The sequence below is a fragment of the Protopterus annectens genome, chromosome 12.part0, assembly GCF_019279795.1.
Source record: "Protopterus annectens isolate FY-2018-M chromosome 12.part0, PAN1.0, whole genome shotgun sequence".
Classification (NCBI taxonomy): Eukaryota; Metazoa; Chordata; order Ceratodontiformes; family Protopteridae; genus Protopterus; species Protopterus annectens.
This window is the reverse complement of record NC_056746.1, coordinates 1,308,516,481-1,308,544,439: the sequence shown is the minus strand read 5'-3', so window position 1 is coordinate 1,308,544,439 and position 27,959 is coordinate 1,308,516,481. Positions and strand designations below refer to the sequence as shown.

At 46.1% G+C, this 27,959-nt stretch overlaps 1 protein-coding gene across 2 annotated transcripts in view; it reads left to right on the top strand.

Annotated features, from left to right (window-relative positions):
- Nucleotides 1–27,959, top strand: part of LOC122817163 (microtubule-associated protein RP/EB family member 1-like) — a 633,735-nt gene that overhangs the window by 246,522 nt on the left and 359,254 nt on the right. The window lies entirely within an intron of this gene.

Genomic DNA, 27,959 nt, shown 5'->3' with positions numbered 1-27,959 from the left:
TGTCCTTCAGCTGGAAAAGCCTATCAGTCTACCCCTTTCCCCCTCTGCCTCTGCTCTCCAAAGTTCTGCTAAAAGTCAAACCGGACAAACCAAAAATTATTTTGATTGCTCCAGACTGGCCACACCAACACTGGTACCCACTCCGCAGTGTCACATCTCCATGGCACCTGCTCAGACACCTTGGCTAATCTCAAATTCACTCTTAGCATCCCACAGCAAGCCTGTGATGTCATCTTGGAGGCAAGAGGACCTTGTACTAGAAAATCTTATGCTGACAAATGGAAAATATTCTGTGCCTGGAGCCAGTCTTTAGGGATGAGCACAGCAGCACCCAATTTACCTCAGATTTTGCAATACTTGACTGAGATGCTTTGCAAGGGCCTGTCTTTTTTTCCTGTGTTAAAATCCACGCTTCAGCTTTTTCAGCTCACTATAAACACAGAACCACCACTCTCTTTTCTCATCCCCTGCTCAAACAGCATTTCAGTGGGGCAAAGAACTTGAGACCACCCAGGAGAGCTCCTACTCCTACTTGGGACCTTAACTTCGTTTTGGGAAAGCTCACTTTACCTCCTTTCGACCCAGCTGCTACTGCAGACTTAAAATTTTCTTTCTTGGAAAATAGCCTTCCTCTTAGCAATTACTTCAGCTAGAAGGATGTCTGAATTACAGGCCCTTATGGCAGTGGAGCCTTTCATCATCATTCATGCGGACAGGGTATCTCTGAGGACCAATCCGTCCATGCCCAAGGTGGTTTCCAGTGTGGCTCTTAACCAGTCCATTTGCCAACCTATCCCAATCCATAGAACAAAGGGGAATGGATTCTGCATTCCTTGGACGTCCGCAGACAGCTTAGATTCTACTTGTACAGAACTAAATTTCGAAGAAAATCTCAATTGCTAGTGTCATTTGCTGCTGAGGCAGAAGGGAAGGCGATTTCAAAACCATTTCTAAATAGATAAGCCATTGCATTCATTTCTGCTATAAGCACCATGGAAAACCTATCCCCAGGGGGATCAGATCTCATTCCACCAGGGCTGCATCTACTTCAGCCTCTCACGGGTGTTCCTACCAGGGATATTCTAGAAGCTGCTACCTGGAGTTCAGTACATACTTTCATCAAGCATGTTCATTTACCAGTTTTCTCTAAATCCAGAGCTGGCTTTGCCACTGCTGTCTTGCAGGGCCTTCTAGCTGGTCCTAATGATGTATAAATCCATCCTCCCAACCATAGCTTTGGGAATCTACCCAAATGTAATGACTGCAACAGTGAAACACTAAGAACATAGTACAGTTGTGTACACTTACCATAAATATAGATGTTGGTGTATTCACTGTTGCAGTCCTGGTTACCCTCCCTCCAGCCCCCTGTTTTTCTCTTACTGTACTTTCTTTTACTATGCTTTAAAACCTTTTTGGATGCATTTGCTTTTTGTTGGAGGTATATTTTTGCGTTTTTAATTTTATTTGCTCCCCATTTGGGGGGCACCTGACATTTGGGGCAAGAAACTCATGTAATGGTGTCTGCCAGCAGATTACCCAGATGTAATGACTGCAGCAATTAATTCACTCAACATCTGCATTTATGGTAAGTGTACACACAACTGTACTTTTTTTCACTAGAGCAGAAATTAAGCTGTTTCAGTTTGCAGACATCTTGGAATTCTGGCAACTTTGACTATTTTGGTGCTGGTGACCTTCCTTTTTAGAGGAAGGAATATGTGAAAGAATCTACCTAGTGTTGCTGTCAGCTGCAGTGGTTCACCAGATATTGCATACAGATTGTCTAGATTGGCTCCTTGTCCATTTTGTGTGGTGGTGAGCATCAGGTAGTCTGTTTAACAGTTTAGTTTCCTTTAGCCCCACCGAGTCCAGTTTTATGTCTAGGAATCTTGGAAATCAAGTTTGACAGTAATGAGTTTGTTACAGGCCAGGATTCTGTGCTTTCAGGGAAGGTGTGTACTAGTCGCTGCTGGGGCAGACTAAGGCATATTCATTTGGTTGCTTATCCTGAGATTCGCATGCGGGTGAATGTCTTGGATCTAGTGGTCCCAGCATCTCTTGTCCTCTCATACTTGAAATCTACAGTGTTTGTAAACTCCGTATGCAGTTGTTTATCACCTTATGGCTTCAGATACCTTAGGCTGCAGTAACTGTAGATGAAGTTGGTCTAGGTTGAGGAGAGGGCAGTGTTTGAGCAGGATGCTTAGTTTCTTCAGGAATCTCATGATCTGAAGTAGTTAACTTCATTTGTCCATCAACCTGTGGGTATCTGATCCACATTGGATCCGAGCCGGCAGCTTCAAACAGTTGAGATCTGAGCTCCAAGTTCCTCCGCCTTACCCATAACCCCTTGCTATCCCTTCCTAACCTCATATCTCATTTGCTGCAGTTCAGTCAGCAGCTCTGAACGAGTTCCAGGAGTGGGAGTAGATCGTTTTTGTGAGAAATGCTTTTTCTATTATAGCAGTAATACATTGTGTGTTGCTCCTTAGTTTACAGTTAACTGTTTTTGTAGTTAGTTTTAGTTAAATTACCTCCTCCATGTGTGGAGGAGTGTCTGTCTTCGGGCCGAGTGTAATTTGTCCTTAGTCATGTCTGAGGCCCCTAAAGCTTTCTTTTCAAAATGCAGTGTGGCCATAAGCTGTCCCCAGCGGATGGCCACACCCAGTGCATCTGCCTTGGGGTTGACCACCTCTCCTCAGGCTGCACCATTTGTGCAGCCTTCAACCCCAGGGCTTTAAGGGACAGGAGGTCTAAGTTGATTCTGGCGGGACTGTTGCCCCTGGACTCTAAGTCTTCTCCCTCCGTGGCAGTGCCACCTTCCATCCCTGCTCCCCTGGCCGGGACTCGCCCTCCCACCTCAGGCCAGGAAGAGAGGGAAGCTGGGAGGGAGAGGCGAAAAGAGAAGCACCACAAGCGGCGGGCTGACTCTTTCTCTGCCCCGCCAGCCAAGCAAGTAGCTTTTCCCACGGCCTCCGGGCCTTCTCCTTCCCGGCTCCAATCACCACGTTTTTCCCCGGAGCCGGAGGAGACCCAGCCGCCTTTGAGGTCGAGGCGGCACTCCTGGCCCGCCTCTGCCTCTTCTAGGTCAACCCAAAGCTTGTCCGATGCAGATATGGACCGGATGATGCGTAGGTTCCTCCAGGCCCAGCTGCAGATGTGCTCCTGCCCCCCCCCCCCCGGGGTGGGGGAGCTCAACCCTCTTTTTCACTCTGATTGCTCCTTCGACCCATTTCCGGGGTTCGGAGCCGGGTAGCATGGGAGCTGGGGGAGTGTCAACGCCGATGATACCTTGTACTTCAGCACCGACGGCACCCTAGAGTTTGTAGAGACCATTTTCGGAGCTGAGCTCTGAGCCGGGAGGTGTCAGTGTCTTCGGCTCAGTCTCGGTCAGAGCATACTGGCCCTTCGGATCTGATTGCTTCGGTGCCGGCTCCGATCCACACATCGGATCAGAGGGGACTGATCTCGGATCCCAGAGAGCAGTTCTTCTTTGGCATTCAGTATCGTGGAGAGGGTATTGTCGAGGGATTCAAGGCCCCAGGCTCCTGCTACGGTTCCACCCTGCACTCCCACTCTACCTTCCATCACCCGGCCCCGGGGACAGCCTGTGCCCAAGTCCCAGATAGTGCTCTTGGAGGAACAGGATGTGGTTGGTGAGGCCTCTTCGGACAGCCCCCCCGAGGAGGTTCCTCTCAAACGCAAGTGCAAGAGGAGGCACTTGGACTCACCTGAGTCCTTGACAGAGGACACAGACTTAGAGGAAGGGGAAGTTCCCCAAGGTCACCTCCTGAAGAGGTCTCCTTCGGAGACCTCATGGAAATGCTTCGAATTGGGGGGGGGTCAGCCCAAAAACCTTCCTGAGTCTGCGTTTCTGGAGGCATTTGACGCAGGCCCATCTACCTCTTGGGTGTCCCCTCCCACCGATCCCCTGGTAGATCTGATTACTACCAGGGGCTTGGAAGGAGGAGCCAGACACTGGAGCCCATTCCAAAGAGACCAGATAAATTCTCAGCCCCCTTCTGATGGGACGTGTTGGAGCAAGGGTGCTGCTGTAGATGCCATGTTGGTGGCCACCACCAGAAAGGAACTAGCCCAGGAGGGTTCCTCGAGCCATCCTCCAGACAAGGAGTCTCTGACTATGGGCGCCTGGGGAAGCAGATGTTCGCTTCAGCCACCTTCTGTGTAAGGTCGCTGAATTATATGGCACATGTGATGAGACTCCAGCGGGATCTCCACGAATAAGCCATGTCTGCTGAGGATAAGAATGTATTCTCAACCAGAATGGCCACTTTCAAATCCATTACGAACACCTCTATCCGGCTCCTCTCCCATGCTACGGAAGGAGCCGCTAGAGCTAGTGGAGCAGGCATTGTCTTATGACTGCATGCTTGGCTCCGCCATTGTGATTTTGTGGAACCCTTCAAGGCGTCCTTTGCTAATGCCCCGTTTGACTGTTCGCTATTTGGCAAGACCGTACATGACACTGGTCCAGAGCGAGAAGGACGGGAAGACGTTTGCCGTCTGAGTCAGCTTCCTTCTCTAGGAACCAAAAGGGACAGATGTGGTTCCAGAAGTCTCAACAGTCCCATTTTGCTCCGGACCCCTCGTCCTTCAGAGGCAGAGGACAGGGTGGACACCAGCCCAGAGGCAGAGGGGGACCGAAGAATTTCGGGTCGAGGGAACCCTTTTCTGATCGGCCTGCGCAGCAGCCCTGAAGGGTTACCCGACTGCTCCACTCTGGAGGCAGTCGGGGGGGGGGGGGCGTTTCTCGAGGCACCTAGCAGTTTGAGTGTCCATTACAACAGATCGCTTGGTGCTTCGAATCATATCCAGAGGATGTTCATCATGCATACAGCTGCAGTCATAACAGATGGGTTATCCTGCCATCAGGCGGGTCCTCTGTCGGCCGAATTCCAAAGTCTAGGTCCGGTGTCGGTTGTTGTCGCTTCTTCCCTGACGTTAGTGCGGCAGGGGTATAAGAGGCAGCCGACGCCATTTTCTTCAGTCTTTCTTGCCGTGCGGTGCCTGAAGCAGAAGCAGTTCGCAAGTGCCGGTCGGCCAGCTCCTGAGATTTACGAAAGTGTTTCAGCCGAAGTCTTGAAAGCCAAGTACCCCGTTGGGGGAAACTTTTCTTGCCTCGGACCGATGTCAGACAAAGTTAATAATTGCATTTCATGTGGGAAGCAAATACCGCATAAGGATTTCCACTCTTACTGTATACCTTGCTTAGGCCCAGACCACGATGTCTCGGCCTGCTGTTTTTGTGCTAGATTCAACAAACGCGCTATTAAGCATCGGGCGGAGTTCACCCCTCACTTTTTTGGCAAAAAATGGAATTATATTATGTTGTCGGATACTCAGACTCATGTTTTGAGCAAAAAACACAAAGATAAGGACCGACATACGAGGTCCGCACCACCTACTGATACCACGCTAAGGCAGACTACCGGTTCTCCAGTACTCAGCGAGGCGCCTGCGCAGCCCCAGAGTACCGATGACGATGCATTGCTGGTGTCTTCAGTACCCGAGGTCGCAGCTCCTCTGCCCCCCTTTCCTACTACAGATACAGACGCCACTCCTGGTGGGGAAACTCAGAATTTAGGCAGGCCTGCCATTTCTCAAGGGGTCTTCAGGCCTTCCTCCTCTATTAAAGCCTTCACTAAATCTAAAACAGCCATGAAAACCAAAAAACAGGTTCCTCAGACACCCTCTCGAGGTACCATGCCTAAAAACAGATGCTTAAAATGGCTGAGGATTTGATTACTCTTATCAGGGGTTCTCAACCCCCCTCTGACAAAAGGCCCAGGTTAGAGGAAGACTACCCTTCCTCAGATCAAGCTTCTATTACCTCAGAACTATCTGAGGACCAGGATTGTGCCTATTCTCCATTCGAAGATTCTGATGCAGAGGAGTCTATTCCCTCTCTCTCCCCCCTGAGGACTTCTCTTTTGGGGAAACCCTGCATACATTGAGGGAACACTTTCACTGGGAAGGCCAAGATTACTCAGATTCCAAGAAAAGGCTCAGGGAATTTCTTCTGCTCCCCCAGCATAGGCCTCTGGCTATCCCTCCTGTTTTAGATATATTGGATGATGTGTACACAGAAGCCAGCCTTAATCCTGATTCCTTGCCTCCAGCTCCTGTTAAACCAGACGGGTATTACCGGGTTCCTGATTCTCACCAGTTCCTATATAAAAGCCATACTGCTGACCCAGAAACTATTTCACAGGGTCCCAAGGGAATTAAAACCTCTACTGCAAAAAAAACATTACCTTCAGAGAGATTCCAGATCTTTAGAAAGGTGGGGGGAAAAGGTGTACACCTCGGCCACTTTAACCATGAGGGCATTAAACTGTCAGTTCCATATGTTAAAGTATCAACAGTTTTTGATATCTCTGCTGAAAAGCAAGATGACACAACTAGAACAACCAGATTTAAGAGTTGCAGGATTTGTTGAATGGTGCAGAGCAAGTGGGTAAACATACCTTGCAGTGTGGTTTTGATGCTTTAGAGCATTTAGAGCCTTTAGAGCTGCTGTTACGGGGTGTGTTATATATAGGCATGCTTGGCTCAGAGCAAACCTTACCAGATCATGTCAAAGCTAAATTATTAGATGCACCTCTTCAAAAAGATGTATTGTTTGGTGTTAAAGCAGAGGTGGTACTAAAAATGGAGGAAAAAGCGAAATCAATGCAAACAGTGAAAGATTTCCTGCAGGTACAGCCTCCACGTTTCAGCAGAAACTGGCCTTCAAAAAATTGGTCCTTTCCAGCCACAGACAGACCTCAAAGGGGCAGATACAGACGTCCAGGGGGTAGAAGGGCAACCTCAAGGATCTTTCAGAGCCAGACAGTGGCAAGCACCAACCCCAAGAGGTGGAGAAGATAGATCAGTCTTTTAGAAAACAGACACAATGACTTCCCCCTACACCTGCCAAGCAAAGCTTTAATGGCAGCACCTTTGGGCGGAAAACTGACACTATCCTCAAAAAATTGGCATAGTGTTACAAAAGACAAATGGATTCTGGACATAGACAGAGGCTACAGGTTCCACTTTCACACCCTTCCAAAAATGAGAGGCATGCCAAACCTGCCAAAATCAAAGGGCAGAGGCACAAAAACAAATTTCAGCTCTCATGGACATGAAAGCAATTCAAGAGGTGCCTGCAAAAGAACAAGGTCAAGGGTTTTATTCCAGACTATTCCTGGTACCAAGGAAAGACAAAGATTGGAGACCTATCTTAGATCCATCCATACTAAACACATCTTCAGGTGCCAAAATTCAAGATGCTCACATTACAGCAGCTCCTTCCCATGCTGGGCAAGGAGTCTTGGCTGGTAACATTGGACCTAAAGGAGGCATACCTGCATGTCCCTATCAGACAAGATTGCAGTAGATAACTCAGATTTCTTGCAGGTTCAACCCATTACCAATTCTCTGCATTGCCCTTTGGCTTATCTACTGTGCCCAGAGTGTTTACGAAATGCCTGGTATCCGTAATCGCCTTCTGCAGACTACAAGGGATACAAATCTACCCATATCTGGACGACTGCCTGATCCAAGCGGACAGCAAGGACATACTACTGGCAGCACCTGGCGTTTGTAATAAAACTGTTGAACTTCCTGGGATACACAGTCAACAAAAAGAAATCAAAACTAATACCCTCAACAAATTTTCCTGGGTGCCAGCTTGGATACAACCACCCAGATGGCCTACCTCACGCCAGACAAGCAAGGGCAACTGTCTCAATACTTCAGAAAAATGTCAACTTACACCAGGCTAACTGCAAGAAAAGTCCTGCAGGCTCTGGGATTCATGGCATCTTGCATCCTACTAATCCCATGTGCAAAGCTGCATATGAGGAAACTTCAGTGGTACCTAAACTTATGGTCTCAACACTGCTACAGCTTGGAAGCAGTTATACCACTCATTCCATGCCTTCAAAAGGAATTTATGTGGTGGGCTCAAGCTTGCCAAAGAAACACAGGTCTTCCTTTCTGTGTACCTCAAGCAACTCAAATCATCACAACAGACTCCTCAGACTACACCTGGGGAGCACACATGACAGATCGGTGCATTCAGGGAAATGGGCACGAAAAGAGAAGCTCCTTCACATCAACCAAAAGGAAATGCTAGCCGTGCAAAAGGCTGTTATGACCGTCAAAGACCTACTGCATCCAGGCCAGCTATTAAGGACAGACAACACCACAGTGATGTGGTACATAAACAGGGGGGGGAACTCATTCATACCTCCTGTGTAGGCAAGCCATGACCCTTTGGAACAGCACTGGAATTGAATATTCAATTACAGGCACAATTCCTGCCAGGGAAGGAAAACACACTGGCAGACAACCTAAGCAGAAATATGACAGATCCACACTAATGGAAGTTGCATCCTCAAATTTTCAAAGAACTCTGGCATGGGGTCAGCCAGACATGGATCTCTGCTACCCACAGGAATTGCCAGTTGAAAAAATTTTGTTCAAGGACCTGTCATCCACAGGCCTGGAAAGTGGACGCACTTTCCTTCAGTTGGACAGCACTGACCGTCTATGCCTTCCCGCCTCTTCCTCTGCTGCCCAAAGTTCTATTAAGCCAGAGCAGAGGCGCAGAAAATGATTTTCATAGTTTCAGACTGGCCAAGGCAACACTGGTATCCGCTCCTGAAGAGCCTGACACATTCCCCACCATGGATCCTACCTCTAGTCCCTCTTCTGTTGTCCCAGCAACTACAAAACTCTTCACAGCCATCTCAAAACTCTAAATCCAGGTGCATGGAGAATTCCTTTATTTCCCAACAGTTTCTCCCCTCCAAGGAGGTGCAGTATGTCATCTTGGAGGCCAGAAGACCTTCTACTAGAAAGGCCTACTCCGCCAAATGGAAACGATTTTGTGCCTGGAATCAAAAGGGACAGAATCCTTGGGTAATAAATAAATATACCTCAAATTTTACAGTACCTAGCTGAGATGTTAAACAATGGACTTTCCTTCTCTTCCAAGATCCACGCTTCAGCCATTTCTGCACAATACAACACAGATCCTCCTTTATTCTCTCATCCTCTCAAGGCAGATGTTCTTAGTCTCCCATTGCTGCAGTCCTTACATATGGGTAGTCCACTGTCCACCATCTGCCCGAATACCAAAGGGCTAGAACTGGCGTCTGTCATCGGCGCCCGAGACTGACGTCAGTACGTGCCAGTACAAATGCGCATGACCGACGCCATATCCTCAGTCTTTCTTGCTGCGTGGTCCTAAGCAGAAGCAGCGTTTGCGAGTGTTGTTCGGCTTTCTGGAATTGTCTGTTTTCGAGTTTCAGACCGGAGACAAAGTTGGGCTAAGTACCCCGTTGGGGACACTTGTCTTTTTCTTGCCTCAGTATTGACGGATGTCAGAAAAAGTTAATAACTGTATTTCTTGTGGGAAACAGATTCCTCATAGGGATTACCATTCACTCTGTATTCCTTGTTTAGGGCCTGAGCACGATGTTGTTGGGTGTCGCTTTTGTGCTACTTTTAACGAGCGTACTATTAAACGTCGGTTGGACTGTGCTAGGCTGGTGTTTGGTAAACGTTGTAATTACAACATGCCGTCGGATTCTCCGACGCCTGGTTCTAAGAAACGCAAAGAGAAGCCTTTGCGGTCCAAACAGGATGAGTCGTCCACTCCGGACGCCAGTTCTGTAGATCCACCAACTACTTCAGCGGCTCCTTCTGAAAGTTTACCTGAGTCTCAAGGGGAGCCTTTGTTACTGCAGGAAGTGGCTTCTCCTGTGTTAGGCCAGGCTGAGGGTGCTTCTCAGATGTCGGTGGTTCCCTCCCCTCAAAGGGTAGTTAGGCCTCCTCCTTCTCATAGCAAAAGCCATTCTAAGTCTAAGTCTGCCCCTGCTGGTGCTAGTCCCCAGGGTCCAGCTCCTAGGAAGCACATGTTAAAGATGGCTGAAGATTTGATTACTTTAATTAGGGGTTCTATGCCCCCCCCCCCCGAGAAGAGGCCCAGGGTTGAGACAGAGCTGGAGGGTTTGGTTCAGTCTTCCAATGAGTCAGATTCCTCTGTGGAAGACCTTCAGGATTTCCCTCCCTATTCTGATTCGGAGGCTGAGGACACTACTCCCTCTGCGTCCCCTCCAGAAGATTTTTCTTTCTCTGAGACTTTGCATTCCATGAGGGAACATTTCAAATGGGAAGGCCAGGATTATTCTGATTCTCGTAAAAGGTTAAGAGAATTCTTGTTTTTGCCTCAGCATAGGCCCTTGGCTATTCCCCCTGTACTGGATGTTCAGGATGTATTTTCTGAGGCTGCCCTTAACCCAGATTCTCTGCCTCCTGCCCCGGTTAAACCAGATAGATACTACAGGGTTCCGGAAGCTCACAAGTACATATAAGAGTCCCAGGGCTGATCCAGAAACTATTGCTCAAGGCCCCAAAGGCGTTAGGGCTTCTGTGGTTAAGAATCCAGTTCCTCTGGACAAGGATGCTAGGGCCCTGGATAGGTGGGGTAAAAAACTGTATACCTCTTCTACTTTGGCTATGAGAGCTTTAAATTGTCAGTTTCATATGCTCAGATATCAAAATTATTTGCTGGGCCAATTGAAATGTAAAGTAGATGCTTTAGCTGAAGGTATTGAATGTAAGGAGCTTCAGGATTTAGTGCATGCTTCAGACCAAGTTGGTAAGCATTCTTTGCAATGTGGTTTTGATGCTTTACAGGCTTCTTCCAGGGTGGCTGCTACTAGTTCAGTTCGCAGGCATGCCTGGCTTAAAGATCAGACCTTGTCAGAGCATGTTAAGGCTCGAATTATGGATGCTCCTCTGCAATCTGATGTTCTTTTTGGCCCTCCAGTAGAATCAGTTTTGAAGAAAATGGAGGAAAAAGCTGTCTATGCAGACAGTTAAGGACTTTTTACAGGTTCAGCCCCCTAAGTTCAGTAGGAATTGGCCTGCTTAAGGGGTGGTCTTTCCCCTCTCCGGATTATCAATCTAGGGGCAGGGCGAGGTAGAGGTAGGGCTTCCTCTCAGGGCCCTGTTACTTCTAGGACTTTGAGTTCTTCTACCCCTTCTGCTGGGGAGGGCAGGGGTCAGTCCTTTTGGAAACAGACCCAATGACCTGTCTTCAGCTGCCGGACTCTGCCTTGCTGGCAGCTCCTCTAGGAGGAAAACTGGGACTTTTCAAAAGGAATTGGCATTTGGTTACCCAAGACAAATGGGTATTGGACATAATAAATCGAGGCTACAAATTTTATTTTCACACATTCCCTCCTTTCAATGGTATGCCGGATGTGCCTCATCAGCAAAGACTGGAAGCACAGGCACAAATTTCTTCTCTGCTTCAGTTGGGAGCAATACAGGAAGTACCTTCTGCAGAAAGAGGCACAGGGTTTTATTCCCGTCTTTTCTTAGTGCCAAAGAAAGGAAGTACTTGGGAGACCAATTCTGGATTTGTCCATTCTAAACACCTTTTTGGAAATTCCAAAATTCAAGATGTTAACACTGCAACAGCTGTTACCTATGCTGGGCAAAGATCACTGGATGGTGACTCTGGATCTCAGAGGCCTATCTTCACATTCCTATCAGGCCCAGTTGCAGGAAGTTCCTGAGATTTCGGAATGGGAATTTGCATTATCAGTTCTCTGCATTGCCCTTAGGCTTGTCTACTGCGCCCAGGGTATTCACAAAAGTCCTGGCTCCAGTAATAGCTTTTCTCAGACTAAAAGGAATTCAAATTTATCCTTATCTGGACGACTGTTTGATTCTGGCTCAAGGCAAGCACGAACTTCAACATCTGCAGTATGTAATGACAGTTTTAAGATGCCTAGGGTATTCTGTGAACGAAGTAAAGTCCAGTCTAGTACCCTCACAAGAGATGTGTTTTCTGGGTGTAAGACTGCATACAGCTGCTCAGATGGCATTTCTTACCCCGGACAAACAAAGAAATCTTCACCTATACTTCCAACAGCTATCAGTAATGTCCAGGCTGACTGCAAGGACAGTCCTTCAAGCCTTGGGGTTCATGGCATCTTGCATTCTAGTACTTCCCAATGCCAAACTGCATATGAGGAAGCTACAATGGTATCTCAAAAGCGTTTGGACTCAACACAGCCACGATTTGGACACTGTCATTCGGATTCTACCTTGCATTCAGAAAATTTGTGTGGTGGGCTCAGGAATGTCACCTAAACAAGGGACTCTGTGACCCAACCAGAGGTAAGTCAGATATTAATGACGGACGCCTCTGAGTCAGCCTGGGGAGCTCATTTCAAAGGAAAATGGATTCAAGACCTTTGGCCCCCAGAGCTACTTCACTTGCATATCAACATGAAAGAGATGCTGGCAGTTCAGTTTGCTTTGGAAGCATTCAAGGGCCTACTTCAACCGGGACTGGTGTTAATTCGAACAGACAACACAACTGTCATGTGGTACATCAACAAGCAGGGGGGGAACTCATTCTTACCCTCTTTGCAGACAAGCAATGCTGTTATGGGAAACTGCTTTAAATCTGCACATCACTCTTCGAGCACAGTTTCTGCCAGGAGCACAAAATACCTTGGCAGATGTTCTGAGCAGACAGATTGTGGATCCTCACGAATGGAAGTTGGACCCTCAGGTATTTCTTCAGTTGACCATGGCTTGGGGAACTCCAGACATAGATCTGTTCGCTTCTCCTCTGAATTTCCAACTGCCACTGTTTTGCACAAGGCTGTTTCATCCAAACGCCTGGAAAATAGATGCACTATCCTTCAGTTGGAGCAACCTTCACGTGTATGCTTTTCCTCCTTTGCCTCTTCTTCCAAAGGTACTATTGAAAGTCAGGAGGGACAAACCTTGCATGATCCTTATAGCACCGGATTGGCCTCGTCAGCATTGGTACCCTCTGAGCTTAATTCATGGGACCCCTTGGCCATTACCACAGATTCCTCACTTATTGTCTCAGGAACCATTACCACAGATTCCTCACTTATTGTCTCAGGAAAACAATTTTCAATGTTGGGGTGCAATCCCTACACCTGACAGCCTGGCGCATTCTGTTTTAAAGGAGAGCCTTCAGCTCCCTCAAGTTTTGGATGTTATTTTGGAAGCCAGGCGACCTAGTACTCGAAAGGTTTATGCTGATAAATGGAAGAGATTTTTTCTTTGGAGTTCAGCTAAAGGCTTTGATGTCAAATTGCCTAATTTGTGTTGTACATTGCAATATTTGACTGTTTTATTGGACAAGGGTTTGTCCTTCTCTTCTGTAAAAGTGCATGCTGCAGCTATTTCTGCTCACTATGATTGTGACCCTCCTTTGTTTTCACATTCATTGGTTAAACAGTTTCTTAGAGGGGCAAAGAATATGACCCCCATGAAGAGCTCCTACTCCTACCTGGGATCTTAATTTTGTTTTGGAAAAGCTGACTCTGCCTCCTTTTGAGCCTGCTGCTACAGCTGAATTGAAGTTGTTGTCTTGGAAGACTGCTTTTTTATTGGCTGATGTCCTTCATGGATGCATCTGCAGTCATAACAAGTGGGTTGTCCTGTCGTCAGGCAGCCCTGCAGTCGGCCGGATTCCAAAGTCCGGGTCCGGCTTCGGCTGATGTCGCACTCCACCCGACGTCATCTCTGTTGGTCTTGGTATAAAGCATCAGCCGACGCCATTTTCCCCAGTCTTTCTTGCGGCGTGGCGCGAAGCAGAAGCTGTTAGCAAGTGCGGTCGGTCGGATCCAGAGATTACTTCTACCGAATACTACTTCGAAGACTTCTAAAGCTAAGTACCCCGTTGGGGACTCTCTTGCCTCAGCCGATGTCAGAAAAAGTTAACAATTGTTTAACCTGTGGGAAACAAATACCTCATAAAGATTTCCACTCTTACTGTCTGCCTTGTTTAGGCCCAGCCCACGACGTAGCAGCCTGTTCGGCCTGTGCCTCTTTTAACCGACGAACGCTTAGGCGTCGGTCGGAGTTTGCAGAACAGTTTTTCGGTACTGATTTTGCGTACATTATGCCGTCGGATCCTCCGACTACACAATCTTCCAAAAAACGCAAAGATAGACAGACACTCGCGGTCCGCGGTTTCGGCCGAAACCACGGCAAAGCCAACCGCGAGTCTCTGTTTCGGCCGAAACCGAGAAAACTGCTCAAAGTACAGCTGAACCTATTCTTACAACTGAGGCCCCTGCTACAATTCTTGAATCGACCTCAGAAATTTTACCCACTACGGTGGTTGACTTATCAGACACCATCCCCTTGGATGTCTCTACCCCAGCACGTGGTGCTGCTAGGCCTCCAGCAGCCATGTCCATTAAGGCCTTCGCCAGGGCTAAAGCAGCCAAGACTACTAAATCAGTGCCTGTTAAACCCCCCTCATCCAGGCCCTCTTCTAGTTCTCAAATGCTTTCTTTGGCAGAAGATTTAATTTCTTTAATTAGAGGATCTCAATCTCACCCAGACAGGGCCTCTCAGCCCCAGAGAAGAGACCTAGGGCAGAGCCCCTGAGCCAGTGTCTTCTGATGATTCTGCTGATGAATCAGACATAACTGACCAGCCTGAGGCTCCCTTCTCCAATTTTGAAGATTCTGATGCTGAAGAATCCATTCCCGCTGCTTCCCCACCAGAAGAATTCTCCTTTGGGGAAACCTTGCATGCCATGCGAGAACAGTTCCAATGGCAGCAACAGGATTTTTCAGACTCCAGAAAAAGACTTAGGACCTTTCTGCACCTCCCACAGCACAGGCCCTTAGCTATACCTCCTGTTCTCTCTGTGGTGGATGATGCTTTCAATGATGTTTGCTCCGCTCCAGATTCTTTACGCCCAGCCCCTGCCAAACCAGACAGATTTTACAGGGTGCCAGATACTCATCACCACCTTTACAAGGCCCCACTTGCAGACCCAGAAATTATATCCCAGGGTCCCAAGGCAGTAGCCGCGACCACAGCTAAAAACCCTATTCCTTCTGAAAGGGAAGCAAGGTCACTAGACAGATGGGGTAACAAGGTCTACACTTCAGCTACTCTCTCAGCTAGAGCTTTAAACTGTCAGTTTCACATGATACAATACCAAGAGTTTATGCTTGATCAGTTAACTAAAAAACTATCTACTGATGAATCTCTTGATAAGAAATATGTATTAGAGATGGTAAATAACATACAACAGGTTAGCAACCATTCCTTAAAATGTGGCTATGATGCACTGGAGGCTTCATTTAGATCAGCCATGACAGGCACAGTGATAAGAAGGCATGCATGGCTAAAGGAACAAGCTTTACCGGATCATGTTAAAGCTAAGTTGCTAGATGCTCCTATGGACAAGACAAGTTTGTTTGGTACACCTGCCCAGCAGGTTATGAAGAAAATGGAAGAAAAGGCAAAATCTGTTCAAACTGTTAAAGATTTCTTGCAGGTTCAACCCCCAAGGTTTAGCAGGAACTGGCCTGCCAAAAATTGGTCCTTTCCTGACTCCACAAAATTTCAAAGGGGCAGGAATAGGCGTTCCAGAGGCAGAAACCAATCCAGAGGAGGTGCCTACAGAGGACGACAGTGGCAAGGTAACAATAGAGGCACGGACACAGCCACTGCCGCTACATCAGCACAACCACAGTGACTTAATCCTAAATCCGCCTACCAGGGAACAAATAGCTCCTCTAGGCGGAAAGTTAACCTTATTTTCAAAGAACTGGCACTACATAACAAAAGACAAGTGGATTTTACAAACCATAGATCAAGGTTACCGGTTTCACTTCCACACTTTACCAGTCAAAAGAGGAATGCCAAATCTACCTCCAAATCAAAAAACAGAGGCTCTACGCCAGATAATGGAGTTAGCAAACATGAGAGCTGTGGAAAGAGTGCCAACAGCAGAACAAGGAAAGGGGTTCTACTCCAGACTATTCCTAGTTCCAAGAAAGGAAAAAAGTTGGAGACCAATTCTCGACCTGTCCACCTTAAATACATACATCATTGTCCCAAAATTCAAAATGCTGACCCTCCAGCAACTTCTTCCCATGCTGGGCAAGGAGTCTTGGCTGGTAACTCTAGATCTCAAGGAGGCATACCTGCACGTCCCCATTCGACCAATCTGCAGAAGATACCTCAGATTTCTTGCAGGATCAGAGCACTATCAATTCTCAGCATTGCCCTTTGGCTTATCTACTGCCCAGAGTATTCACAAAATGCCTGGCATCAGTAATCGCCCATTGCAGACTACAGGGAATTCAAATTTACCCATACCTGGACGACTGCCTGTTACAAGGGGACAACAAAAGCAAGCTGACAACAGATTTACAAAGGGTCATTTACTTGCTACAAGGACTGGGATACACAGTCAATTTACAAAAGTCAAGACTGATACCATCCCAAACAAGGACATTATTGGGCGCGGAATTGGACACAGTACAACAAATGGCATTCCTGACTACAGAAAAACAAAAGAACTTCCTCTTTACTTCTTGGCACTAACAAAACTGAACAAGTTAACAGCAAGAAAATTTCTACAGGCCTTGGGCTTCATGGCATCATGCATAATCTTGGTCCCATTTGCCAGACTACATATGAGGAAACTACAGTGGTACCTAAAGAATTTATGGTCCCAACACAGACACAGTCTAGAAACAGAAATCCCACTAATTCCATGCTTAAAACAGGAGTTCCTATGGTGGGCTCAGGCATGCCAGTCAAACCCAGGCCTGCCCTTCCGCAGATGTCAACCAAGCCAGACCATCACAACCGGCGCTTCAGACCTAGGATGGGGGCCCACATGCTGGACAAATGCGTGCAAGGATTGTGGACACAGGATCAACTTCACCTGCACATCAATCTAAAAGAAATGCTGGCAGTAAAACTGGCAATCCAAAATTTCAAACCATTCCTCAAAGAGGGCCAGTTGATGATAAGGACAGACAACACCACAGTCATGTGGTACATCAACAAACAGGGAGGCACTCATTCATACCCCTATGCAGAATGACCTTGGACCTGTGGACCCTGGCACTCAGCTACAACATTCAGTTACAGGCAATATTTGTACGGGAAAGACAATACTCTAGCAGACATACTAAGCAGAACCACCGGATGCCCACGAATGGAAGCTGCACCGGACATCTTCAAGACCATCTCAAAGAAATGGGGAATGCCACAGATAGACCTATTCGCATCACCTCTCAATCACCAGCTCAAAAGATTCTGCACAAGGACATTCCACCCACAAGCATGGAAAGTGGACTCACTCTCCTTCAACTGGAAAGGCCTAACAGCATATGCATTCCCACCTCTTCCTTTGATACACAAGGTACTACTAAAAATCAGGGAAGAACGTCCAAGGATAATCCTGATAGCCCCAAACTGGCCAAGACAACACTGGTACCCACTACTGAAGAGCATGTCTCGGAACAACATGTGGCCAATACCCCTGATGCCTTTGATGTTAACTCAGAACAACTACAGCATCATACATCCAAACCTAAAAACGCTGCAACTGACTGCATGGAACATCACATAGCAGCAGCTAATCCAGAACTTTCACAAAGAGTTAAAGACATTATTCTTGAAGCACGCAGACCTTCAACAAGAAAGAACTATGCTGGAAAATGGAAAAGGTTTGTCATTTGGAGTACCGAAAGAGGAAAAGATGTGTCAAACATAGATATGCCTAACATTCTGGAGTATCTGGCCGAACTTCTTCATTCAGGCCTGTCCTACTCCTCCATCAAGATACATGCATCAGCTATTTCAGCAGAATACAGCTTTGATCCACCTGTTTTCTTGCACCCTTTACTCAGACAGTTCCTCAGAGGAATCAAGAATGTAAAACCTCCAAGGAAACCACCATTACCAGCTTGGGACTTAAACTTTGTGCTAGAAAAGTTGACACTAGCACCCTTTGAACCAGCAGCAACAGCAGACCTACAACACCTGTCATGGAAAACTGCTTTCCTACTGGCAATTACTTCAGCAAGGAGGGTTTCAGAACTACAGGCCTTAATGGCAGTGCAACCCTTCCTAATCTTCCACCAAGATAGTGTCCTTGAGGACTAATCCTACATTTATGCCTAAGGTGGTATCCAGAGTATCTTTAAACCAGGCAATCCACCTACCTACCTTCTTTCCCAACCCACAAAACAGGGGAAAGAATACTGCATACCTTGGATGTACATAGACAGCTACGCTACTACTTGGACAGAACAAAAATAGCAGAAAGACTGACCAACTTTTGTAGCCTATGCAACAGGAAGGGAAGGAAAAGCTATTTCCAAACAGACAATCTCCAAATGGATAGGAAATTGCATACGATACTGTTACTCCTTCCATGGAAAACCAATTCCACAGAACATAAGACCTCATTCTACAAGGGCAACAGCCACTACCACAGCCTTCTTACGAGGAGTGGCAACCAAAGACATTATTGAGGCGGCTACTTGGACCTCCGTGCATACATTTGCCAAGCATTATAATTTGCCTCTTTATTCCAGATCCCGAGCAGGGTTTGCCACTGCTGTGCTGCAAGGGATCCTAAACACACCATAATCTACCTTTAACCTCCTCCCCTAGTTGGCTATGGTATTCTACCCACTTGTTATGACTGCAGATGCATCCATGAAGGACATAGTACAGTTTTGTACCTACCATAAATGTAGATGTCGAACTGGATAGCATCTGCAGTCAGGATTACCCTCCCTCCTTCCCTCTGTGGTACTCCTAGGGTGTTTACCCTCCTATAGCTAGCTGTTGGGGGGGAGTCTTTTATGGTGTATTTGTTTGTATATATGTACATATATGCTTATTGTTGTGTTTACCTCTATCTATTTGGAAACATTGGCATCTATCCAAATTCTACCCTGCAAGAGGGCTACTGGCATCTGGGGCAAGAAACACTGAGGAAAATGGCGTCGGCTGATGGTTTTATACCCGAAGACCAACAGAGATGACGTCGGGTGGAGGCGACATCAGCGAAGCGGACCCGGACTTTGGAATCCGGCCGACTGCAGGGCTGCCTGACGACAGGACAACCCACTTGTTATGACTGCAGATGCTATCCAGTTCGGACATCTACATTTATGGTAGGTACAAAACTGTACTTTACTTCTGCTAGAAGGGTATCTGAATTACAGGCCCTCATGGCAGTGGAACCTTTTCTGATTTTTCACAAGGACAGTTTCCTTGCGTACTAATCCTACTTTTACGCCTAAAGTGATTTCTAATGTGGCATTGAATCAATCTATACATTTGCCTACTTTTTATGCTGACCCCCAAAATAAAGGGGAAAATTTTGCATTCTTTGGATGTACATAGGCAGTTAAGATATTATTTGAACAGAACCAAAGAGTTCAGAAGATCTCAACAGTTGTTTCTTTTGCTTTGACTTCACAAGGAAAAGCTGTCTCGAAACAAACTATTTCCAAGTGGATTGGCCACTGTATTGCTTTTTGTTACTCTCATCATGGAAAGGATGTTCCAGTTGGGATCAGGCCTCATTCTACTAGGGCTACGGCCACCTCTACTGCTTTTTTAAGGGGGGTAGCTACTAAAGACATTCTAGAGGCAGCTACTTGGAGTTCTGTACATACATTTACAAAGCATTATCATTTACCTCTTTATTCTAGGTCTAGGGCTGGGTTTGCCACTGCAATCTTACAGGGAATGTTAGCAGCTCCTAATGCTATTTAGTTAGCCAGCCTCACTTTTTTCCGTTGCTCTGGGATTCTACCCATATGTAAGGACTGCAGCAATGGGAGACTAAGAACATAGTACAGTTTTGTACCTACCATAAATGTAGATGTTCGAGGATCTCCATTGCTGCAGTCCAATTTTCCCTCCCTCCTTCCCCCTTTTCTTTTTTAGGTTGGGTTTTGGGTGGTGTTTTTTGCATTCTGACGTCTGAGGCAAGAAAGACTGAGGATATGGCATCGGTCATGCGCATTTGTACTGGCACGTACTGACGTCAGTCTCTGGCGCCGATGACCAACACCAGTTCTAGCCCTTTGGTATTCGGGCCAATGGTGGACAGCGGACTTACCCATATGTAAGGACTGCAGCAATGGAGATCCTCTAACATCTACATTTATGGTGGGTACAAAACTGTACTTTCCTCAGAGGGGCAAAGAATATAAAACCCCCAAGGAAACTCAGTCCCTGCTTGGGACCTCAACTTCGTATTGGAAAAGCTGACCCTTCCTCCCTTCAAGCCAGCTTTTTCATCAGTTACAGTACTTATGGAAAACTGCCTTTCTTGTGGCTATCCTCAGCTTGCAGGGTTTCGGAGCTACAGGCCCTCATGGCTGTGCAACCATTCATCATTTTCCATCAGGACAGTTTCCTTACGAACCAACCCTACCTTTATGCCAAAGGTAGTATCCAGTGTAGCTTTGAATCAGACTATCCACTTACCTACCTTTTATCCTAATCCACAAAACAAAGGGGGAAGACTACTACATTCCTTGGACATTCACAGACAACTTGGTTATTTGGACAGGACAAAGCCATTCAGGAAATCTGAGCAACTGTGTCCTATACTGCAGGTGCTCAAGGAAAGGCTATTTCCAAACAGACCATTTCAAAATGGATAGCCCACTGCATACGCTTTTGTTACTCATTTCATGGAAAAACTGTGCCTGCACGCATCAGATCCCACTCCACCAGAGCCACAGCTACCTCTGCAGCCTTCCTCAGGGGGGTCCCTACCAAGGATATTTTGGAAGCAGCCACCTGGAGTTCAGTGCACACTTTCTCCAAGCACTATCACCTCCCACTATACTCTAAATCTAGAGCGGGCTTTGCCACAGCAGTCCTGCAGGGTGTCCTAGCCCCTCCTAGTTCCACTTAGTGCCTACCACCTTTACTTAGCTTTTGGATTCTACCCATCTGTTATGACTGCAGCTGTATGCATGATGAACATAGTACAGTTTTGTACCTACCATAAATGTAGATGTTCGAGTGCTCATACAGCTGCAGTCCAAGTTTCCCTCCCTCCATCCCCTCTTAGGACAGGCCTTATGACAATCACCTTTCATATAACCTTTTTGGGGTATTCTTTTATGGTGTATGTGCTTGCAATTACTGTTTGATTTATCAACATTGCATTTTTGCATAACATTGTTTGCCTTCCTTCTGGGGGCACCTGACATCTGGGGCAAGAAAAACTGAATAAAATGGTGTCTGCTGCCTCTTATACCCCTGCCGCACTGACGTCAGGGAAGAAGCGATGACAACCGATGCCAGACCTAGACTTTGGAATTCGGCCAACCGAGGACCCACCTGACTGCAGGATAACCCATCTGTTATGACTGCAGCTGTATGAGCACTTGAACATATACATTTATGGTAGGTACAAAACTGTACTTTATAAGATCCCCTTTCTAAATCTCCCTTTCAAACCCCGGAGCCTCCCTGATGTCCCTCCCAATCAAGGGGAGGCAGCAGCCGCAGAAATACTCCAGCTAGAAAAAAGAGCAATCCAGCATGTCCCTCCAGACCAGTCCAGATCAGGCTTTTACTCCAGGTTCTTGGTGCCAAAAAAGACTGGGGACTTGAGACCAATCCTCTACCTGTCCTTCCTAAACCTGTCAGTGGCCTAAGAAAAGTTCTGGATGGTCACCATTCAATCCATTCTCCCACTCCAGCAGGAGAACGACTGGATGTGCTCTATAGACATCACCATTCTGATGGACAGACGATCCAGAAGGTTTCTCTGCTTCCGGCTAGGAGCCAGCCACTACCAGTTCAGGGTCCTTCCCTTTGGTCTCACTACAGCCCCCAAGATGTTCAAAGTCTTGGCAGTTGTAGCAGCCCCCCTGAGACTGCAGGGAATACAGGACTTTCTGTACCTGGACGACTGGCTCCTGACCGCCCTCACCAGGCATCTACTGTGTTCAGCCAGAGATTACTTCCTCCACTTGTCCTCCTGACTGGGAATCGCAATCAATATTATAATATCTTTTCAACCAACCCACATCTTGGACTTCATTGGGGCCAGATTAAACACACTACTTTTGCAAGTAGTCTCAACTCCGGACCGGCTTTGAACACTAAAGCTGCATGTGCTGGCCCTTCTACACTCCCTGGCTCTTCCAGCGGAATTGGTCCCGAAGGCTGTAGGTTCCATGGTGGCAACAATCAACCTGCTACCTTTAGCGCGCTTGAACATAAGGGTAATACAGTGGACCTTGCAGGTTCAGTGGTCCATCCTGCAACATCCTCAGTTCACCCATCCCCCTCAGCAGGGTTTGCAAGAAAGCCCTATTCTGGTGGCTCCAGTCCCCGGACCTCCAGAAAGGGCTCCCCTTCTCTGTCCCCTCTAACCACGGTGACCACGGAAGCTTCTTTCTTCGGGTGGGGGGGGGCACTATGGGCAGACCCGTCAAAGGCATGTGGACCCATTCAGAGACCTTGTTGCATATCAATGTCCTAGAGATGAGAATGGTGCTTTTTGCGTTGCAAGCACTCCAAACCCTTCTTCCCTTGGGGACAATTGCTATTCAGACAGACATGTCAGAGTGGTATATCAAGCAAGGGGAAACAAGATCCTACCCACTTTGCGAGAGGCCATGAGAGTCTGGGAATGGGTGATCTCCACCAACCGTTTTCTCATAGCGACGCACATTCCGGGCCGGTCAAATATTTTGGCAGACAGGCTGAGTCGAACCATCCTTTCATTGTACGAGTGGTCTCAACCAGAGTAGCGACACAAATCTTCAAGTGGGGTCAACCTTGCTGCGATCTCTTCGTCTCCTTCGAATGCAAAGTGCAGCGATTACTTTGCTCTAATCCCCCAGAGACGCTCTGGTGCATATTTGGCCATCCGGTCTACTTTATGCTTATCCACCTCTTCCCTTAATGCTAAAATTATCGCAGAAAGCCTGTCTGTTGGGGAGCTGAGTTATTCTCATAGCCCCATTCTGGCCTCGTCAAGCGTGGTTCCCATGTCTATGGTCTCGTCTAGTGAATCCCCCATGGATTCTAGATCCCACTCCGGATCTGATCTCTCACCCACTAGGATTAACAACCCCGAACCTGGACAACCTCAAGCTTACAGCTTGGTTGATCCAGTTCTAGTAATAAATAGGACTCCCGGTATCTCGCCCTCTGTTAAGGCTATTCTAGTAGCTGCTCACAAGCCTACGAGAAAGGTTTATAATAGCAAATGGAAACCTTTTTCTATTTGGGCAGGGCATAGAAACTTGGACCCCTTTACAGCTCCGTTACCAGCAGTACTAGAATTTGTCAATCTTATTCAACCAGGGTGCTAGCTCCTCTACGGTCAAAGTCCAGTTAGACGCAATCTCCCACTATCATGTGGGAAGTGATCTCGGTCCCTTGGCCTCTTCCAAATTATGCAAGACCTTCTTAAAAGGTAGCTTCCTCTTGAGGCCTCCTGTTAAAGATGCAGTTCCTCCATGGGATTTAACTCTTGTTCTCCAGTCTGACAGCTCCTCCCTTTGAGCCTGCAGCTTCTGTAGATCTAAAATACTTATCTTGGAAGACTGCTTTTCTTATTGCCATCACTTCGGCCAGAAGCATTTCGGAGCTTCAAGCCCTTTGCGCCAAACCACCATACTTGGTTTTCCATAAAGGTAGTTTCTCTCAGGACCAATCCCTCCATTTTGCTCAAAGTTGCTTCGGAGCCCAATATCAACATCTATTTTACCAGTATTCTTTCCAAATTATCAGAACAAGGGTGAATAAAAGTTACATTCTCTGGATGTACACAGGCAATTGAGGTTCTACTTGCACAGGACCGCTGATCACAGGAAATCTGACCCAACTCTTTTTATCTTTTGCTAAGCCCTCTCTGGGAAAACCAGTATCAAAAGTTACATTGTCCAGATGGATCTCCCAATGTATACTTGCATGTAAGAGTTCTGGCCGACCTGAACCCAAAGGAGTGCACGCCCACTCTACTTTATCGATTTCTACCTCTGCTGCCTTTTGGTCCAGAGTGTCATTGGATGACATTTGTTTAGCAGCCACTTGGGCATCATCTCATACGTTCATTAACCATTACAAGTTGGACATAATTTCCAGAGGGAGAGCATCCTTCAGCTCTGCAGTGCTCCGGAATATCCTTCCATGAGTACCTCCCAAGGATTGGGTAGCTGGGGACTCTGTCCCACAGGTTGATGGACAAATGAAGTTAACTACTTCAGATAAAGAAGTTATGTACTCGCCATAACATTCCATCTGAGTAGGTAAACTTAATTTGTCAGCAACCGACCCACCCTCCATCCCCCTAACCTATAGTGCATATTAAAGGATTCCTTGCCCTTGTTTCCGGATAACTCTAGGTTAGGATGTGCAGGTGATCCTTTGTGTTGTAATGCTCTGTTACTAAGCAAACTCTATCTGAGGTTAGGAAGGGATAGAAAGGGGTTATGGGTAAGGGGAGGAGCTTGGAGCTCTGATCTTAGCTGTTTGAAGCTGCTGGCTCTGATCCGATACCCACAAGGTGCTGACAAATGAAGTTTACCTACTCAGATGGAACATTATGGTGAGTACATAACTTCTTTTTCACAGCAGTGCTCTTAAAGTTGATGTTTGACACCTCCAGGAGCTCAATTCCACGTAGCTAATACAGCAAAGTATATTCATAGTCGCGGAGGAATGTATTTGCACTCGAGACCCTAGTTTGGCAGTAGGGCCTCACTACCACACCTTTCTAGTAGGAGCTGTGTGCAGGCTAGTCTAGTTGGCTTGAATAATCAGTTGCTGTGTGATCTTGTCACAAATGTAGAATCCTCCACAGATTTTTTTAAATCTTTGGTATTCCTGTATGTGGTCTGTTGTCTTCCCAGTGTGGTAAGTGACCTAACTTGTGATTCTCCTGTGCTGTAGCTTGCAAATGGCTAAATGAAATTCTTTATCCTGTTTAGATTTCTCTAAATCTGAAAGCCAAACTCCTCTGGGCCTAAGTCATTGTAATACTTTCAGTACGACCCTGCTAAAGTTGCATCTTTTCAAGACCGTGCAGTATCGTATTCAATGTAAATACCTGGGATCTTTATCTTTAGACTTTACTTTACATCCTCAAACTGACTGCTTTTGTTTTTGGCTTTAAATCCTACCTTTTTGTGAGCGGTTTCCATCTTATCCAAAGACTTTTTTTTACATAGTCTCGCCCTTTGAGATCCCCAATAAAAAGGGATGGGTGTCAAGTGTTTTATTTCAGCCGTATCTTTGAGGTCAGTGAACCTGGTACTGCGGTTCTGTTAGGGTCTATTTGGAAGCCTTTTACCATTTTACATTGAGTAGATTCTTCCATATTTGCATTCATGTTTAAAACCTTGCTTTGGTAGTACCACAAGTCTGAAGATCCTGTCCTTGCAGTGTTTTATGCTTAGTTTCTCACTTTTTTTGAAGTCTAGAAGCTGTGTGGACCTGCTGCTTTTAGTAGCTGTTCTGCCAAGAGTCTATCTGATGGATTCTCTAACCTTACCTAATTTTCCAAGAGGCAAGTGCTCAACTCTTTCCTTGTAGAAAGCTCTGGTTGTGTCATTTGAACCATTTAGTGGTAGTTTGCCTTTTATGTTTTGGCTGTCATCTGCTGACCAACTTTTATGCTCAATTGGCTCGTTTGCTCTTGAGAGCCTTTCCTATCTCAGTTTATTCCTTTTGAAGTGAGGCGTTTGCAGAGTTGTCACGTTGTCCTATCCCAACTCATTAGTGGTGACTGACTTGCATCACTGCAAAGGGACTGCCTGTACTAATACAGAACCATGCTTGCTCCTTGACACTTCTCTCGTGGTAACTTGTGTAGAACCACCCACTTCCATCCCCCCTGCAGATAAGTGTGCCAGCATATCTGAACCTCTGAACTACCCATCTGTCTCTCCAGCTCCCCAAACTGTCATTTGTTTTCTGCTTGTGTTGCAGTCTGTACTATACCTTTGCATCACACAGCTGGAGCTACTTTTTTTCTCTCAAATCTAACCTTGGTGACATCTTTAATGTCCCTAGGCAACATCTTGTGTGGGTAGAACTAAATCTTTCTACAAGGCACAACCAGTTCATTTCATTTGCAAAGTCTAGGTAGGGTAGGCTTCTAATCTCCCCCATTTGACATGATTAGGTGTAAAGTAACTTTCTGCTCATTTCTTTAATTTCCAGTGGTGACTTGTGTAATGCAACCATGAGTTTAGCTTTATTCTGACATCTGAGGCAGTAGGCTTATCTTCAGGGTCACTTTCATCTGTGGCATGTAGAGGATAAACCTTGTTTCACCTGCATGTCACTTGTAAGTAGAAATGTGATGTGTATCACAGTATTCTGGCTGCAATGCTTTAATGTAGGATTTACTTTACTATGCTTACAGCATGTATGAGCATCTGCATATGTGTTTAAGCAGTCAAACTCACCTGTATAAAAGTATGTGCTAGTGTCTCGAACATAGATGTCAAATAAGTGGCAGCTATTGGTTACATCAAAGCCACCAGGGTGTAATGAACAGTGTTAATTGTTTTGAAATTCAGTTTTAACTCTTAAACTTTTAATGCAACTCTGGTAATCTTGCTTTTGAATGTTTCTTTGGTTACATTGTATGTAACTTGTGTTAAAATGTTTGGCTTTACATTTCGTTCTGGAGATTTTTGTATGCATAAGATGCAAGAACTGACATGTCTTATTGCTGGCATATTTCAACATTTTTTTAAATATTCCTGGACTGTGATAAGCTAGACTAGGTAACAGCTCAATGTGTGAAAGGTAGGCTTTTACCAAAAGGTCTGTTTTCAGTTGCATCCTTCCACATGCGCAAATCTCTGGTGTTTTGTCTCCTTTGCCTCCCTCTTGAAATTTGCACTATCTGGAGGATAATTGAAGAGTAACAGAAGTAGGGGATTGGGTTTCCTATACTGCTTGGAAGTTTTCTGCAAATCCTAATGCTTTGGCCTCCATCCTGAATGTTAGAAATATTAGGTACTTAAAGGAAGTACATTGCTTCCTTTTATGGTCATTATAGCTTGTGCAGGCAAGTGTCTTTGGAGTTTGGAGAAGTGCAAGGCTGCTGCCTTGGAATTGTGCATGTTACTGCTTGACAGGCTGACTGTCATAGAAGTTGTCAGTGCTAATTAGCAGTTATTCTGTTCTTGAAGCAGGTACATTTTGATAAACTGAAAGATGCGTAATGGGAAATATGACTAACCTGTAGTGACCTTTGTATAGCTCTGCCTCTTACAATATCCAGGCTGTCTGATCTTCTGGAATGGATCCATTTGTTATAAATAAGAGGTTTAGTGTGGGCTAAAGAAATTTGTTGCACCCAAAGAGGCATGTAAACTAAGATTTGCCTGAACTTCACCTGGGGGGTCTGGAGCTGCAGGCCTTTGGAGAGATCTCTTAACTGGTTTCTGTAGTTTGTCATTTCACTTTCCTCTTTTGGCTTTGACATCAAGGTGCATACTTTCCTATTAAGTTTGTGTGGTGGTTCATGCAGAATTTTAAGGATATGAGCCATTTAATAAGTTGCGTTTGTCTTTGGTTTGATATTCATTTTCTGTTTACTGTGATTTGTGAGCAGATCTCAACTACAGTGCTTCCAGGTAGCCTAAAAAGGTGGTCTGGAGCAGTGCTTTAGTTAAAAATGATCAATATGCCTTTCCCGTTTCCACCTTGGATATGGTGGGTGTAATTACCATATTTCTAGCAGTTTCATCTTTACTTGGTCATTGCTTGATTCTGTTTAGAATTTCAGTGGGCATTCTAGTTTCTTGAATTTGTTGGCATAATGCAGAGCACAGGTACAAATTTTCTGTAATTGTATTTAATATAGGTAAGTGGCCCAGTAGATGGTTTTCCTGTTACAGTATGATTTTTCTTATATTCTCATTTGTCCTGTTACCATTCAAGTATTCTGCCACTATTGCCATTTATTAGTAATAACTGGGGTAATATTTAGAAGCGGCTATCATCCAGGCAGGAGTATTTTTTTTCTGGCTGAGCTTGCATATGCGAGTGATTGTCTTGCATTTTTCACATGTCCTAATGACATTTGGTGTGATATG